Source organism: Diorhabda carinulata, chromosome 10, assembly GCF_026250575.1.
Source record: "Diorhabda carinulata isolate Delta chromosome 10, icDioCari1.1, whole genome shotgun sequence".
NCBI classification, from domain to species: domain Eukaryota; kingdom Metazoa; phylum Arthropoda; class Insecta; order Coleoptera; family Chrysomelidae; genus Diorhabda; species Diorhabda carinulata.
This window is the reverse complement of record NC_079469.1, coordinates 1,211,626-1,228,649: the sequence shown is the minus strand read 5'-3', so window position 1 is coordinate 1,228,649 and position 17,024 is coordinate 1,211,626.

Below are 17,024 nucleotides of genomic sequence, written 5' to 3'. Positions count from 1 at the left end.
AGATATCGTCGATTAACATCCATTGAAGCCCATTGAGGTCGATTGTCACTTTGTGTTGAAAGAAAATTTTCTAAGTCTATCTTCCTAATTTGAAGTCGAATTTCAACATTTCTCATATATTTGAGTGAGTTTGCATCTAACTTTGTCAGATATCGTCGATTAACATCCATTGAAGCCAATTGAGGTCGATTGTCACTTTGTGTTGAGTGAAAATTTTCTAAGTCTATCTTTCTAATTTGGAGTCGAATTTCAACATTTCTCATATATTTGAGTGAGTTTGCATCTAACTTTGTCAGATATCGTCGATTAACATCCATTTTAGCCCATTGAGGTCGATTGTCACTTTGTGTTGAGTGAAAATTTTCTAAGTCTATCTTCCTAATTTGAAGTCGAATTTCAACATTTCTCATATATTTGAGTAAGTTTGCATCTAACTTTGTCAGATATCGTCGATTAACATCCATTGAAGCCAATTGAGGTCGATTGTCACTTTGTGTTGAGTGAAAATTTTCTAAGTCTATCTTCCTAATTTAAAGTCGAATTTCAACATTTCTCATATATTTGAGTGAGTTTGCATCTAACTTTGTCAGATATCGTCGATTAACATCCATTGAAGCCCATTGAGGTCGATTGTCACTTTGTGTTGAAAGAAAATTTTCTGAGTCTATCTTCCTAATTTGAAGTCGAATTTCAACATTTCTCATATATTTGAGTGAGTTTGCATCTAACTTTGTCAGATATCGTCGATTAACATCCATTGAAGCCAATTGAGGTCGATTGTCACTTTGTGTTGAGTGAAAATTTTCTAAGTCTATCTTTCTAATTTGGAGTCGAATTTCAACATTTCTCATATATTTGAGTGAGTTTGCATCTAACTTTGTCAGATATCGTCGATTAACATCCATTTTAGCCCATTGAGGTCGATTGTCACTTTGTGTTGAGTGAAAATTTTCTAAGTCTATCTTCCTAATTTGAAGTCGAATTTCAACATTTCTCATATATTTGAGTAAGTTTGCATCTAACTTTGTCAGATATCGTCGATTAACATCCATTGAAGCCAATTGAGGTCGATTGTCACTTTGTGTTGAGTGAAAATTTTCTAAGTCTATCTTTCTAATTTGAAGTCGAATTTCAACATTTCTCATATATTTGAGTAAGTTTGCATCTAACTTTGTCAGATATCGTCGATTAACATCCATTGAAGCCAATTGAGGTCGATTGTCACTTTGTGTTGAGTGAAAATTTTCTAAGTCTATCTTTCTAATTTGGAGTCGAATTTCAACATTTCTCATATATTTGAGTGAGTTTGCATCTAACTTTGTCAGATATCGTCGATTAACATTGATTGAAGCCCATTGAGGTCGATTGTCACTTTGTGTTGAAAGAAAATTTTCTAAGTCTATCTTCCTAATTTGAATTCGGATTTCAACATTTCTCATATATTTGAGTGAGTTTGCATCTTACTTTGTCAGATATCGTCGATTAACATTGATTGAAGCCAATTGAGGTCAATTGTCACTTTGTGTTGAGTGAAACGTTTCTAAGTCTATCTTTCTAATTTGGAGTCGAATTTCAACATTTCTCATATATTTGAGTGAGTTTGCATCTAACTTTGTCAGATATCGTCGATTAACATCCATTTTAGCCCATTGAGGTCGATTGTCACTTTGTGTTGAGTGAAAATTTTCTAAGTCTATCTTCCTAATTTGAAGTCGAATTTCAACATTTCTCATATATTTGAGTAAGTTTGCATCTAACTTTGTCAGATATCGTCGATTAACATCCATTGAAGCCAATTGAGGTCGATTGTCACTTTGTGTTGAGTGAAAATTTTCTAAGTCTATCTTTCTAATTTGGAGTCGAATTTCAACATTTCTCATATATTTGAGTGAGTTTGCATCTAACTTTGTCAGATATCGTCGATTAACATTGATTGAAGCCCATTGAGGTCGATTGTCACTTTGTGTTGAAAGAAAATTTTCTAAGTCTATCTTCCTAATTTGAATTCGGATTTCAACATTTCTCATATATTTGAGTGAGTTTGCATCTTACTTTGTCAGATATCGTCGATTAACATTGATTGAAGCCAATTGAGGTCAATTGTCACTTTGTGTTGAGTGAAACGTTTCTAAGTCTATCTTCCTAATTTAAAGTCGAATTTCAACATTTCTCATATATTTGAGTGAGTTTGCATCTAACTTTGTCAGATATCGTCGATTAACATCCATTGAAGCCCATTGAGGTCGATTGTCACTTTGTGTTGAAAGAAAATTTTCTAAGTCTATCTTCCTAATTTGAAGTCGAATTTCAACATTTCTCATATATTTGAGTGAGTTTGCATCTAACTTTGTCAGATATCGTCGATTAACATCCATTGAAGCCAATTGAGGTCGATTGTCACTTTGTGTTGAGTGAAAATTTTCTAAGTCTATCTTTCTAATTTGGAGTCGAATTTCAACATTTCTCATATATTTGAGTGAGTTTGCATCTAACTTTGTCAGATATCGTCGATTAACATCCATTTTAGCCCATTGAGGTCGATTGTCACTTTGTGTTGAGTGAAAATTTTCTAAGTCTATCTTCCTAATTTGAAGTCGAATTTCAACATTTCTCATATATTTGAGTAAGTTTGCATCTAACTTTGTCAGATATCGTCGATTAACATCCATTGAAGCCAATTGAGGTCGATTGTCACTTTGTGTTGAGTGAAAATTTTCTAAGTCTATCTTCCTAATTTAAAGTCGAATTTCAACATTTCTCATATATTTGAGTGAGTTTGCATCTAACTTTGTCAGATATCGTCGATTAACATCCATTGAAGCCCATTGAGGTCGATTGTCACTTTGTGTTGAAAGAAAATTTTCTGAGTCTATCTTCCTAATTTGAAGTCGAATTTCAACATTTCTCATATATTTGAGTGAGTTTGCATCTAACTTTGTCAGATATCGTCGATTAACATCCATTGAAGCCAATTGAGGTCGATTGTCACTTTGTGTTGAGTGAAAATTTTCTAAGTCTATCTTTCTAATTTGGAGTCGAATTTCAACATTTCTCATATATTTGAGTGAGTTTGCATCTAACTTTGTCAGATATCGTCGATTAACATCCATTTTAGCCCATTGAGGTCGATTGTCACTTTGTGTTGAGTGAAAATTTTCTAAGTCTATCTTCCTAATTTGAAGTCGAATTTCAACATTTCTCATATATTTGAGTAAGTTTGCATCTAACTTTGTCAGATATCGTCGATTAACATCCATTGAAGCCAATTGAGGTCGATTGTCACTTTGTGTTGAGTGAAAATTTTCTAAGTCTATCTTTCTAATTTGAAGTCGAATTTCAACATTTCTCATATATTTGAGTAAGTTTGCATCTAACTTTGTCAGATATCGTCGATTAACATCCATTGAAGCCAATTGAGGTCGATTGTCACTTTGTGTTGAGTGAAAATTTTCTAAGTCTATCTTTCTAATTTGGAGTCGAATTTCAACATTTCTCATATATTTGAGTGAGTTTGCATCTAACTTTGTCAGATATCGTCGATTAACATTGATTGAAGCCCATTGAGGTCGATTGTCACTTTGTGTTGAAAGAAAATTTTCTAAGTCTATCTTCCTAATTTGAATTCGGATTTCAACATTTCTCATATATTTGAGTGAGTTTGCATCTTACTTTGTCAGATATCGTCGATTAACATTGATTGAAGCCAATTGAGGTCAATTGTCACTTTGTGTTGAGTGAAACGTTTCTAAGTCTATCTTCCTAATTTGAAGTCGAATTTCAACATTTCTCATATATTTGAGTGAGTTTGCATCTAACTTTGTCAGATATCGTCGATTAACATCCATTGAAGCCCATTGAGGTCGATTGTCACTTTGTGTTGAAAGAAAATTTTCTAAGTCTATCTTCCTAATTTGAAGTCGAATTTCAACATTTCTCATATATTTGAGTGAGTTTGCATCTAACTTTGTCAGATATCGTCGATTAACATCCATTGAAGCCCATTGAGGTCGATTGTCACTTTGTGTTGAGTGAAAATTTTCTAAGTCTATCTTCCTAATTTAAAGTCGAATTTCAACATTTCTCATATATTTGAGTGAGTTTGCATCTAACTTTGTCAGATATCGTCGATTAACATCCATTTTAGCCCATTGAGGTCGATTGTCACTTTGTGTTGAGTGAAAATTTTCTAAGTCTATCTTCCTAATTTAAAGTCGAATTTCAACATTTCTCATATATTTGAGTGAGTTTGCATCTAACTTTGTCAGATATCGTCGATTAACATCCATTGAAGCCCATTGAGGTCGATTGTCACTTTGTGTTGAAAGAAAATTTTCTAAGTCTATCTTCCTAATTTGAAGTCGAATTTCAACATTTCTCATATATTTGAGTGAGTTTGCATCTAACTTTGTCAGATATCGTCGATTAACATCCATTGAAGCCCATTGAGGTCGATTGTCACTTTGTGTTGAGTGAAAATTTTCGAAGTCTATCTTCCTAATTTAAAGTCGAATTTCAACATTTCTCATATATTTGAGTGAGTTTGCATCTAACTTTGTCAGATATCGTCGATTAACATCCATTTTAGCCCATTGAGGTCGATTGTCACTTTGTGTTGAGTGAAAATTTTCTAAGTCTATCTTCCTAATTTGAAGTCGAATTTCAACATTTCTCATATATTTGAGTGAGTTTGCATCTAACTTTGTCAGATATCGTCGATTAACATCCATTGAAGCCCATTGAGGTCGATTGTCACTTTGTGTTGAGTGAAAATTTTCTAAGTCTATCTTCCTAATTTGAAGTCGAATTTCAACATTTCTCATATATTTGAGTAAGTTTGCATCTAACTTTGTCAGATATCGTCGATTAACATTGATTGAAGCCCATTGAGGTCGATTGTCACTTTGTGTTGAAAGAAAATTTTCTAAGTCTATCTTCCTAATTTGAATTCGGATTTCAACATTTCTCATATATTTGAGTGAGTTTGCATCTTACTTTGTCAGATATCGTCGATTAACATTGATTGAAGCCAATTGAGGTCAATTGTCACTTTGTGTTGAGTGAAACGTTTCTAAGTCTATCTTCCTAATTTAAAGTCGAATTTCAACATTTCTCATATATTTGAGTGAGTTTGCATCTAACTTTGTCAGATATCGTCGATTAACATCCATTGAAGCCCATTGAGGTCGATTGTCACTTTGTGTTGAAAGAAAATTTTCTAAGTCTATCTTCCTAATTTGAAGTCGAATTTCAACATTTCTCATATATTTGAGTGAGTTTGCATCTAACTTTGTCAGATATCGTCGATTAACATCCATTGAAGCCAATTGAGGTCGATTGTCACTTTGTGTTGAGTGAAAATTTTCTAAGTCTATCTTTCTAATTTGGAGTCGAATTTCAACATTTCTCATATATTTGAGTGAGTTTGCATCTAACTTTGTCAGATATCGTCGATTAACATCCATTTTAGCCCATTGAGGTCGATTGTCACTTTGTGTTGAGTGAAAATTTTCTAAGTCTATCTTCCTAATTTGAAGTCGAATTTCAACATTTCTCATATATTTGAGTAAGTTTGCATCTAACTTTGTCAGATATCGTCGATTAACATCCATTGAAGCCAATTGAGGTCGATTGTCACTTTGTGTTGAGTGAAAATTTTCTAAGTCTATCTTCCTAATTTAAAGTCGAATTTCAACATTTCTCATATATTTGAGTGAGTTTGCATCTAACTTTGTCAGATATCGTCGATTAACATCCATTGAAGCCCATTGAGGTCGATTGTCACTTTGTGTTGAAAGAAAATTTTCTAAGTCTATCTTCCTAATTTGAAGTCGAATTTCAACATTTCTCATATATTTGAGTGAGTTTGCATCTAACTTTGTCAGATATCGTCGATTAACATCCATTGAAGCCAATTGAGGTCGATTGTCACTTTGTGTTGAGTGAAAATTTTCTAAGTCTATCTTTCTAATTTGGAGTCGAATTTCAACATTTCTCATATATTTGAGTGAGTTTGCATCTAACTTTGTCAGATATCGTCGATTAACATCCATTTTAGCCCATTGAGGTCGATTGTCACTTTGTGTTGAGTGAAAATTTTCTAAGTCTATCTTCCTAATTTGAAGTCGAATTTCAACATTTCTCATATATTTGAGTAAGTTTGCATCTAACTTTGTCAGATATCGTCGATTAACATCCATTGAAGCCAATTGAGGTCGATTGTCACTTTGTGTTGAGTGAAAATTTTCTAAGTCTATCTTTCTAATTTGAAGTCGAATTTCAACATTTCTCATATATTTGAGTAAGTTTGCATCTAACTTTGTCAGATATCGTCGATTAACATCCATTGAAGCCAATTGAGGTCGATTGTCACTTTGTGTTGAGTGAAAATTTTCTAAGTCTATCTTTCTAATTTGGAGTCGAATTTCAACATTTCTCATATATTTGAGTGAGTTTGCATCTAACTTTGTCAGATATCGTCGATTAACATTGATTGAAGCCCATTGAGGTCGATTGTCACTTTGTGTTGAAAGAAAATTTTCTAAGTCTATCTTCCTAATTTGAATTCGGATTTCAACATTTCTCATATATTTGAGTGAGTTTGCATCTTACTTTGTCAGATATCGTCGATTAACATTGATTGAAGCCAATTGAGGTCAATTGTCACTTTGTGTTGAGTGAAACGTTTCTAAGTCTATCTTCCTAATTTAAAGTCGAATTTCAACATTTCTCATATATTTGAGTGAGTTTGCATCTAACTTTGTCAGATATCGTCGATTAACATCCATTGAAGCCCATTGAGGTCGATTGTCACTTTGTGTTGAGTGAAAATTTTCTAAGTCTATCTTCCTAATTTGAAGTCGAATTTCAACATTTCTCATATATTTGAGTGAGTTTGCATCTAACTTTGTCAGATATCGTCGATTAACATCCATTGAAGCCCATTGAGGTCGATTGTCACTTTGTGTTGAGTGAAAATTTTCTAAGTCTATCTTCCTAATTTAAAGTCGAATTTCAACATTTCTCATATATTTGAGTGAGTTTGCATCTAACTTTGTCAGATATCGTCGATTAACATCCATTTTAGCCCATTGAGGTCGATTGTCACTTTGTGTTGAGTGAAAATTTTCTAAGTCTATCTTCCTAATTTGAATTCGGATTTCAACATTTCTCATATATTTGAGTGAGTTTGCATCTTACTTTGTCAGATATCGTCGATTAACATTGATTGAAGCCCATTGAGGTCGATTGTCACTTTGTGTTGAGTGAAAATTTTCTAAGTCTATCTTCCTAATTTAAAGTCGAATTTCAACATTTCTCATATATTTGAGTGAGTTTGCATCTAACTTTGTCAGATATCGTCGATTAACATCCATTTTAGCCCATTGAGGTCGATTGTCACTTTGTGTTGAGTGAAAATTTTCTAAGTCTATCTTCCTAATTTGAAGTCGAATTTCAACATTTCTCATATATTTGAGTAAGTTTGCATCTAACTTTGTCAGATATCGTCGATTAACATCCATTGAAGCCAATTGAGGTCGATTGTCACTTTGTGTTGAGTGAAAATTTTCTAAGTCTATCTTTCTAATTTGGAGTCGAATTTCAACATTTCTCATATATTTGAGTGAGTTTGCATCTAACTTTGTCAGATATCGTCGATTAACATTGATTGAAGCCCATTGAGGTCGATTGTCACTTTGTGTTGAAAGAAAATTTTCTAAGTCTATCTTCCTAATTTGAATTCGGATTTCAACATTTCTCATATATTTGAGTGAGTTTGCATCTTACTTTGTCAGATATCGTCGATTAACATTGATTGAAGCCAATTGAGGTCAATTGTCACTTTGTGTTGAGTGAAAATTTTCTAAGTCTATCTTCCTAATTTAAAGTCGTATTTCAACATTTCTCATATATTTGAGTGAGTTTGCATCTAACTTTGTCAGATATCGTCGATTAACATCCATTGAAGCCCATTGAGGTCGATTGTCACTTTGTGTTGAAAGAAAATTTTCTAAGTCTATCTTCCTAATTTGAATTCGGATTTCAACATTTCTCATATATTTGAGTGAGTTTGCATCTAACTTTGTCAGATATCGTCGATTAACATCCATTGAAGCCCATTGAGGTCGATTGTCACTTTGTGTTGAAAGAAAATTTTCTAAGTCTATCTTCCTAATTTAAAGTCGAATTTCAACATTTCTCATATATTTGAGTGAGTTTGCATCTAACTTTGTCAGATATCGTCGATTAACATCCATTTTAGCCCATTGAGGTCGATTGTCACTTTGTGTTGAGTGAAAATTTTCTAAGTCTATCTTCCTAATTTAAAGTCGAATTTCAACATTTCTCATATATTTGAGTGAGTTTGCATCTAACTTTGTCAGATATCGTCGATTAACATCCATTGAAGCCCATTGAGGTCGATTGTCACTTTGTGTTGAAAGAAAATTTTCTAAGTCTATCTTCCTAATTTGAAGTCGAATTTCAACATTTCTCATATATTTGAGTGAGTTTGCATCTAACTTTGTCAGATATCGTCGATTAACATCCATTGAAGCCCATTGAGGTCGATTGTCACTTTGTGTTGAGTGAAAATTTTCTAAGTCTATCTTCCTAATTTAAAGTCGAATTTCAACATTTCTCATATATTTGAGTGAGTTTGCATCTAACTTTGTCAGATATCGTCGATTAACATCCATTTTAGCCCATTGAGGTCGATTGTCACTTTGTGTTGAGTGAAAATTTTCTAAGTCTATCTTCCTAATTTGAAGTCGAATTTCAACATTTCTCATATATTTGAGTAAGTTTGCATCTAACTTTGTCAGATATCGTCGATTAACATCCATTGAAGCCCATTGAGGTCGATTGTCACTTTGTGTTGAGTGAAAATTTTCTAAGTCTATCTTCCTAATTTGAATTCGGATTTCAACATTTCTCATATATTTGAGTGAGTTTGCATCTTACTTTGTCAGATATCGTCGATTAACATTGATTGAAGCCCATTGAGGTCGATTGTCACTTTGTGTTGAGTGAAAATTTTCTAAGTCTATCTTCCTAATTTAAAGTCGAATTTCAACATTTCTCATATATTTGAGTGAGTTTGCATCTAACTTTGTCAGATATCGTCGATTTACATCCATTTTAGCCCATTGAGGTCGATTGTCACTTTGTGTTGAGTGAAAATTTTCTAAGTCTATCTTCCTAATTTGAAGTCGAATTTCAACATTTCTCATATATTTGAGTAAGTTTGCATCTAACTTTGTCAGATATCGTCGATTAACATCCATTGAAGCCAATTGAGGTCGATTGTCACTTTGTGTTGAGTGAAAATTTTCTAAGTCTATCTTCCTAATTTAAAGTCGAATTTCAACATTTCTCATATATTTGAGTGAGTTTGCATCTAACTTTGTCAGATATCGTCGATTAACATCCATTGAAGCCCATTGAGGTCGATTGTCACTTTGTGTTGAAAGAAAATTTTCTAAGTCTATCTTCCTAATTTGAAGTCGAATTTCAACATTTCTCATATATTTGAGTGAGTTTGCATCTAACTTTGTCAGATATCGTCGATTAACATTGATTGAAGCCCATTGAGGTCGATTGTCACTTTGTGTTGAAAGAAAATTTTCTAAGTTTATCTTCCTAATTTGAATTCGGATTTCAACATTTCTCATATATTTGAGTGAGTTTGCATCTAACTTTGTCAGATATCGTCGATTAACATCCATTGAAGCCCATTGAGGTCGATTGTCACTTTGTGTTGAAAGAAAATTTTCTAAGTCTATCTTCCTAATTTGGAGTCGAATTTCAACATTTCTCATATATTTGAGTGAGTTTGCATCTAACTTTGTCAGATATCGTCGATTAACATTGATTGAAGCCCATTGAGGTCGATTGTCACTTTGTGTTGAAAGAAAATTTTCTAAGTCTATCTTCCTAATTTGAATTCGGATTTCAACATTTCTCATATATTTGAGTGAGTTTGCATCTTACTTTGTCAGATATCGTCGATTAACATTGATTGAAGCCAATTGAGGTCAATTGTCACTTTGTGTTGAGTGAAAATTTTCTAAGTCTATCTTCCTAATTTAAAGTCGAATTTCAACATTTCTCATATATTTGAGTGAGTTTGCATCTAACTTTGTCAGATATCGTCGATTAACATCCATTGAAGCCCATTGAGGTCGATTGTCACTTTGTGTTGAAAGAAAATTTTCTAAGTCTATCTTCCTAATTTGAAGTCGAATTTCAACATTTCTCATATATTTGAGTGAGTTTGCATCTAACTTTGTCAGATATCGTCGATTAACATTGATTGAAGCCCATTGAGGTCGATTGTCACTTTGTGTTGAAAGAAAATTTTCTAAGTTTATCTTCCTAATTTGAATTCGGATTTCAACATTTCTCATATATTTGAGTGAGTTTGCATCTAACTTTGTCAGATATCGTCGATTAACATCCATTGAAGCCCATTGAGGTCGATTGTCACTTTGTGTTGAAAGAAAATTTTCTAAGTCTATCTTCCTAATTTGAAGTCGAATTTCAACATTTCTCATATATTTGAGTGAGTTTGCATCTAACTTTGTCAGATATCGTCGATTAACATCCATTGAAGCCCATTGAGGTCGATTGTCACTTTGTGTTGAGTGAAAATTTTCTAAGTCTATCTTCCTAATTTAAAGTCGAATTTCAACATTTCTCATATATTTGAGTGAGTTTGCATCTAACTTTGTCAGATATCGTCGATTAACATCCATTTTAGCCCATTGAGGTCGATTGTCACTTTGTGTTGAGTGAAAATTTTCTAAGTCTATCTTCCTAATTTGAAGTCGAATTTCAACATTTCTCATATATTTGAGTAAGTTTGCATCTAACTTTGTCAGATATCGTCGATTAACATTGATTGAAGCCCATTGAGGTCGATTGTCACTTTGTGTTGAAAGAAAATTTTCTAAGTCTATCTTCCTAATTTGAATTCGGATTTCAACATTTCTCATATATTTGAGTGAGTTTGCATCTTACTTTGTCAGATATCGTCGATTAACATTGATTGAAGCCAATTGAGGTCAATTGTCACTTTGTGTTGAGTGAAACGTTTCTAAGTCTATCTTCCTAATTTAAAGTCGAATTTCAACATTTCTCATATATTTGAGTGAATTTGCATCTAACTTTGTCAGATATCGTCGATTAACATCCATTGAAGCCCATTGAGGTCGATTGTCACTTTGTGTTGAAAGAAAATTTTCTAAGTCTATCTTCCTAATTTGAAGTCGAATTTCAACATTTCTCATATATTTGAGTGAGTTTGCATCTAACTTTGTCAGATATCGTCGATTAACATCCATTGAAGCCCATTGAGGTCGATTGTCACTTTGTGTTGAGTGAAAATTTTCTAAGTCTATCTTCCTAATTTAAAGTCGAATTTCAACATTTCTCATATATTTGAGTGAGTTTGCATCTAACTTTGTCAGATATCGTCGATTAACATCCATTTTAGCCCATTGAGGTCGATTGTCACTTTGTGTTGAGTGAAAATTTTCTAAGTCTATCTTCCTAATTTAAAGTCGAATTTCAACATTTCTCATATATTTGAGTGAGTTTGCATCTAACTTTGTCAGATATCGTCGATTAACATCCATTGAAGCCCATTGAGGTCGATTGTCACTTTGTGTTGAAAGAAAATTTTCTAAGTCTATCTTCCTAATTTGAAGTCGAATTTCAACATTTCTCATATATTTGAGTGAGTTTGCATCTAACTTTGTCAGATATCGTCGATTAACATCCATTGAAGCCCATTGAGGTCGATTGTCACTTTGTGTTGAGTGAAAATTTTCTAAGTCTATCTTCCTAATTTAAAGTCGAATTTCAACATTTCTCATATATTTGAGTGAGTTTGCATCTAACTTTGTCAGATATCGTCGATTAACATCCATTTTAGCCCATTGAGGTCGATTGTCACTTTGTGTTGAGTGAAAATTTTCTAAGTCTATCTTCCTAATTTGAAGTCGAATTTCAACATTTCTCATATATTTGAGTAAGTTTGCATCTAACTTTGTCAGATATCGTCGATTAACATCCATTGAAGCCCATTGAGGTCGATTGTCACTTTGTGTTGAGTGAAAATTTTCTAAGTCTATCTTCCTAATTTGAATTCGGATTTCAACATTTCTCATATATTTGAGTGAGTTTGCATCTTACTTTGTCAGATATCGTCGATTAACATTGATTGAAGCCCATTGAGGTCGATTGTCACTTTGTGTTGAGTGAAAATTTTCTAAGTCTATCTTCCTAATTTAAAGTCGAATTTCAACATTTCTCATATATTTGAGTGAGTTTGCATCTAACTTTGTCAGATATCGTCGATTAACATCCATTTTAGCCCATTGAGGTCGATTGTCACTTTGTGTTGAGTGAAAATTTTCTAAGTCTATCTTCCTAATTTGAAGTCGAATTTCAACATTTCTCATATATTTGAGTAAGTTTGCATCTAACTTTGTCAGATATCGTCGATTAACATCCATTGAAGCCAATTGAGGTCGATTGTCACTTTGTGTTGAGTGAAAATTTTCTAAGTCTATCTTTCTAATTTGGAGTCGAATTTCAACATTTCTCATATATTTGAGTGAGTTTGCATCTAACTTTGTCAGATATCGTCGATTAACATTGATTGAAGCCCATTGAGGTCGATTGTCACTTTGTGTTGAAAGAAAATTTTCTAAGTCTATCTTCCTAATTTGAATTCGGATTTCAACATTTCTCATATATTTGAGTGAGTTTGCATCTTACTTTGTCAGATATCGTCGATTAACATTGATTGAAGCCAATTGAGGTCAATTGTCACTTTGTGTTGAGTGAAAATTTTCTAAGTCTATCTTCCTAATTTAAAGTCGTATTTCAACATTTCTCATATATTTGAGTGAGTTTGCATCTAACTTTGTCAGATATCGTCGATTAACATCCATTGAAGCCCATTGAGGTCGATTGTCACTTTGTGTTGAAAGAAAATTTTCTAAGTCTATCTTCCTAATTTGAAGTCGAATTTCAACATTTCTCATATATTTGAGTGAGTTTGCATCTAACTTTGTCAGATATCGTCGATTAACATTGATTGAAGCCCATTGAGGTCGATTGTCACTTTGTGTTGAAAGAAAATTTTCTAAGTCTATCTTCCTAATTTGAATTCGGATTTCAACATTTCTCATATATTTGAGTGAGTTTGCATCTAACTTTGTCAGATATCGTCGATTAACATCCATTGAAGCCCATTGAGGTCGATTGTCACTTTGTGTTGAAAGAAAATTTTCTAAGTCTATCTTCCTAATTTAAAGTCGAATTTCAACATTTCTCATATATTTGAGTGAGTTTGCATCTAACTTTGTCAGATATCGTCGATTAACATCCATAGAAGCCAATTGAGGTCGATTGTCACTTTGTGTTGAGTGAAAATTTTCTAAGTCTATCTTTCTAATTTGGAGTCGAATTTCAACATTTCTCATATATTTGAGTGAGTTTGCATCTAACTTTGTCAGATATCGTCGATTAACATTGATTGAAGCCCATTGAGGTCGATTGTCACTTTGTGTTGAGTGAAAATTTTCTAAGTCTATCTTCCTAATTTAAAGTCGAATTTCAACATTTCTCATATATTTGAGTGAGTTTGCATCTAACTTTGTCAGATATCGTCGATTAACATCCATTTTAGCCCATTGAGGTCGATTGTCACTTTGTGTTGAGTGAAAATTTTCTAAGTCTATCTTCCTAATTTGAAGTCGAATTTCAACATTTCTCATATATTTGAGTGTTTGCGTCTAACTTTGTCAGATATCGTCGATTAACATTGATTGAAGCCCATTGAGGTCGATTGTCACTTTGTGTTGAGTGAAAATTTTCTAAGTCTATCTTCCTAATTTGAATTCGGATTTCAACATTTCTCATATATTTGAGTGAGTTTGCATCTTACTTTGTCAGATATCGTCGATTAACATTGATTGAAGCCAATTGAGGTCAATTGTCACTTTGTGTTGAGTGAAAATTTTCTAAGTCTATCTTCCTAATTTGAAGTCGAATTTCAACATTTCTCATATATTTGAGTGAGTTTGCATCTAACTTTGTCAGATATCGTCGATTAACATTGATTGAAGCCCATTGAGGTCGATTGTCACTTTGTGTTGAAAGAAAATTTTCTAAGTTTATCTTCCTAATTTGAATTCGGATTTCAACATTTCTCATATATTTGAGTGAGTTTGCATCTAACTTTGTCAGATATCGTCGATTAACATCCATTGAAGCCCATTGAGGTCGATTGTCACTTTGTGTTGAAAGAAAATTTTCTAAGTCTATCTTCCTAATTTGAAGTCGAATTTCAACATTTCTCATATATTTGAGTGAGTTTGCATCTAACTTTGTCAGATATCGTCGATTAACATCCATTGAAGCCCATTGAGGTCGATTGTCACTTTGTGTTGAGTGAAAATTTTCTAAGTCTATCTTCCTAATTTAAAGTCGAATTTCAACATTTCTCATATATTTGAGTGAGTTTGCATCTAACTTTGTCAGATATCGTCGATTAACATCCATTTTAGCCCATTGAGGTCGATTGTCACTTTGTGTTGAGTGAAAATTTTCTAAGTCTATCTTCCTAATTTGAAGTCGAATTTCAACATTTCTCATATATTTGAGTAAGTTTGCATCTAACTTTGTCAGATATCGTCGATTAACATTGATTGAAGCCCATTGAGGTCGATTGTCACTTTGTGTTGAAAGAAAATTTTCTAAGTCTATCTTCCTAATTTGAATTCGGATTTCAACATTTCTCATATATTTGAGTGAGTTTGCATCTTACTTTGTCAGATATCGTCGATTAACATTGATTGAAGCCAATTGAGGTCAATTGTCACTTTGTGTTGAGTGAAACGTTTCTAAGTCTATCTTCCTAATTTAAAGTCGAATTTCAACATTTCTCATATATTTGAGTGAATTTGCATCTAACTTTGTCAGATATCGTCGATTAACATCCATTGAAGCCCATTGAGGTCGATTGTCACTTTGTGTTGAAAGAAAATTTTCTAAGTCTATCTTCCTAATTTGAAGTCGAATTTCAACATTTCTCATATATTTGAGTGAGTTTGCATCTAACTTTGTCAGATATCGTCGATTAACATCCATTGAAGCCCATTGAGGTCGATTGTCACTTTGTGTTGAGTGAAAATTTTCTAAGTCTATCTTCCTAATTTAAAGTCGAATTTCAACATTTCTCATATATTTGAGTGAGTTTGCATCTAACTTTGTCAGATATCGTCGATTAACATCCATTTTAGCCCATTGAGGTCGATTGTCACTTTGTGTTGAGTGAAAATTTTCTAAGTCTATCTTCCTAATTTAAAGTCGAATTTCAACATTTCTCATATATTTGAGTGAGTTTGCATCTAACTTTGTCAGATATCGTCGATTAACATCCATTGAAGCCCATTGAGGTCGATTGTCACTTTGTGTTGAAAGAAAATTTTCTAAGTCTATCTTCCTAATTTGAAGTCGAATTTCAACATTTCTCATATATTTGAGTGAGTTTGCATCTAACTTTGTCAGATATCGTCGATTAACATCCATTGAAGCCCATTGAGGTCGATTGTCACTTTGTGTTGAGTGAAAATTTTCTAAGTCTATCTTCCTAATTTAAAGTCGAATTTCAACATTTCTCATATATTTGAGTGAGTTTGCATCTAACTTTGTCAGATATCGTCGATTAACATCCATTTTAGCCCATTGAGGTCGATTGTCACTTTGTGTTGAGTGAAAATTTTCTAAGTCTATCTTCCTAATTTGAAGTCGAATTTCAACATTTCTCATATATTTGAGTAAGTTTGCATCTAACTTTGTCAGATATCGTCGATTAACATCCATTGAAGCCCATTGAGGTCGATTGTCACTTTGTGTTGAGTGAAAATTTTCTAAGTCTATCTTCCTAATTTGAATTCGGATTTCAACATTTCTCATATATTTGAGTGAGTTTGCATCTTACTTTGTCAGATATCGTCGATTAACATTGATTGAAGCCCATTGAGGTCGATTGTCACTTTGTGTTGAGTGAAAATTTTCTAAGTCTATCTTCCTAATTTAAAGTCGAATTTCAACATTTCTCATATATTTGAGTGAGTTTGCATCTAACTTTGTCAGATATCGTCGATTAACATCCATTTTAGCCCATTGAGGTCGATTGTCACTTTGTGTTGAGTGAAAATTTTCTAAGTCTATCTTCCTAATTTGAAGTCGAATTTCAACATTTCTCATATATTTGAGTAAGTTTGCATCTAACTTTGTCAGATATCGTCGATTAACATCCATTGAAGCCAATTGAGGTCGATTGTCACTTTGTGTTGAGTGAAAATTTTCTAAGTCTATCTTTCTAATTTGGAGTCGAATTTCAACATTTCTCATATATTTGAGTGAGTTTGCATCTAACTTTGTCAGATATCGTCGATTAACATTGATTGAAGCCCATTGAGGTCGATTGTCACTTTGTGTTGAAAGAAAATTTTCTAAGTCTATCTTCCTAATTTGAATTCGGATTTCAACATTTCTCATATATTTGAGTGAGTTTGCATCTTACTTTGTCAGATATCGTCGATTAACATTGATTGAAGCCAATTGAGGTCAATTGTCACTTTGTGTTGAGTGAAAATTTTCTAAGTCTATCTTCCTAATTTAAAGTCGTATTTCAACATTTCTCATATATTTGAGTGAGTTTGCATCTAACTTTGTCAGATATCGTCGATTAACATCCATTGAAGCCCATTGAGGTCGATTGTCACTTTGTGTTGAAAGAAAATTTTCTAAGTCTATCTTCCTAATTTGAAGTCGAATTTCAACATTTCTCATATATTTGAGTGAGTTTGCATCTAACTTTGTCAGATATCGTCGATTAACATTGATTGAAGCCCATTGAGGTCGATTGTCACTTTGTGTTGAAAGAAAATTTTCTAAGTCTATCTTCCTAATTTGAATTCGGATTTCAACATTTCTCATATATT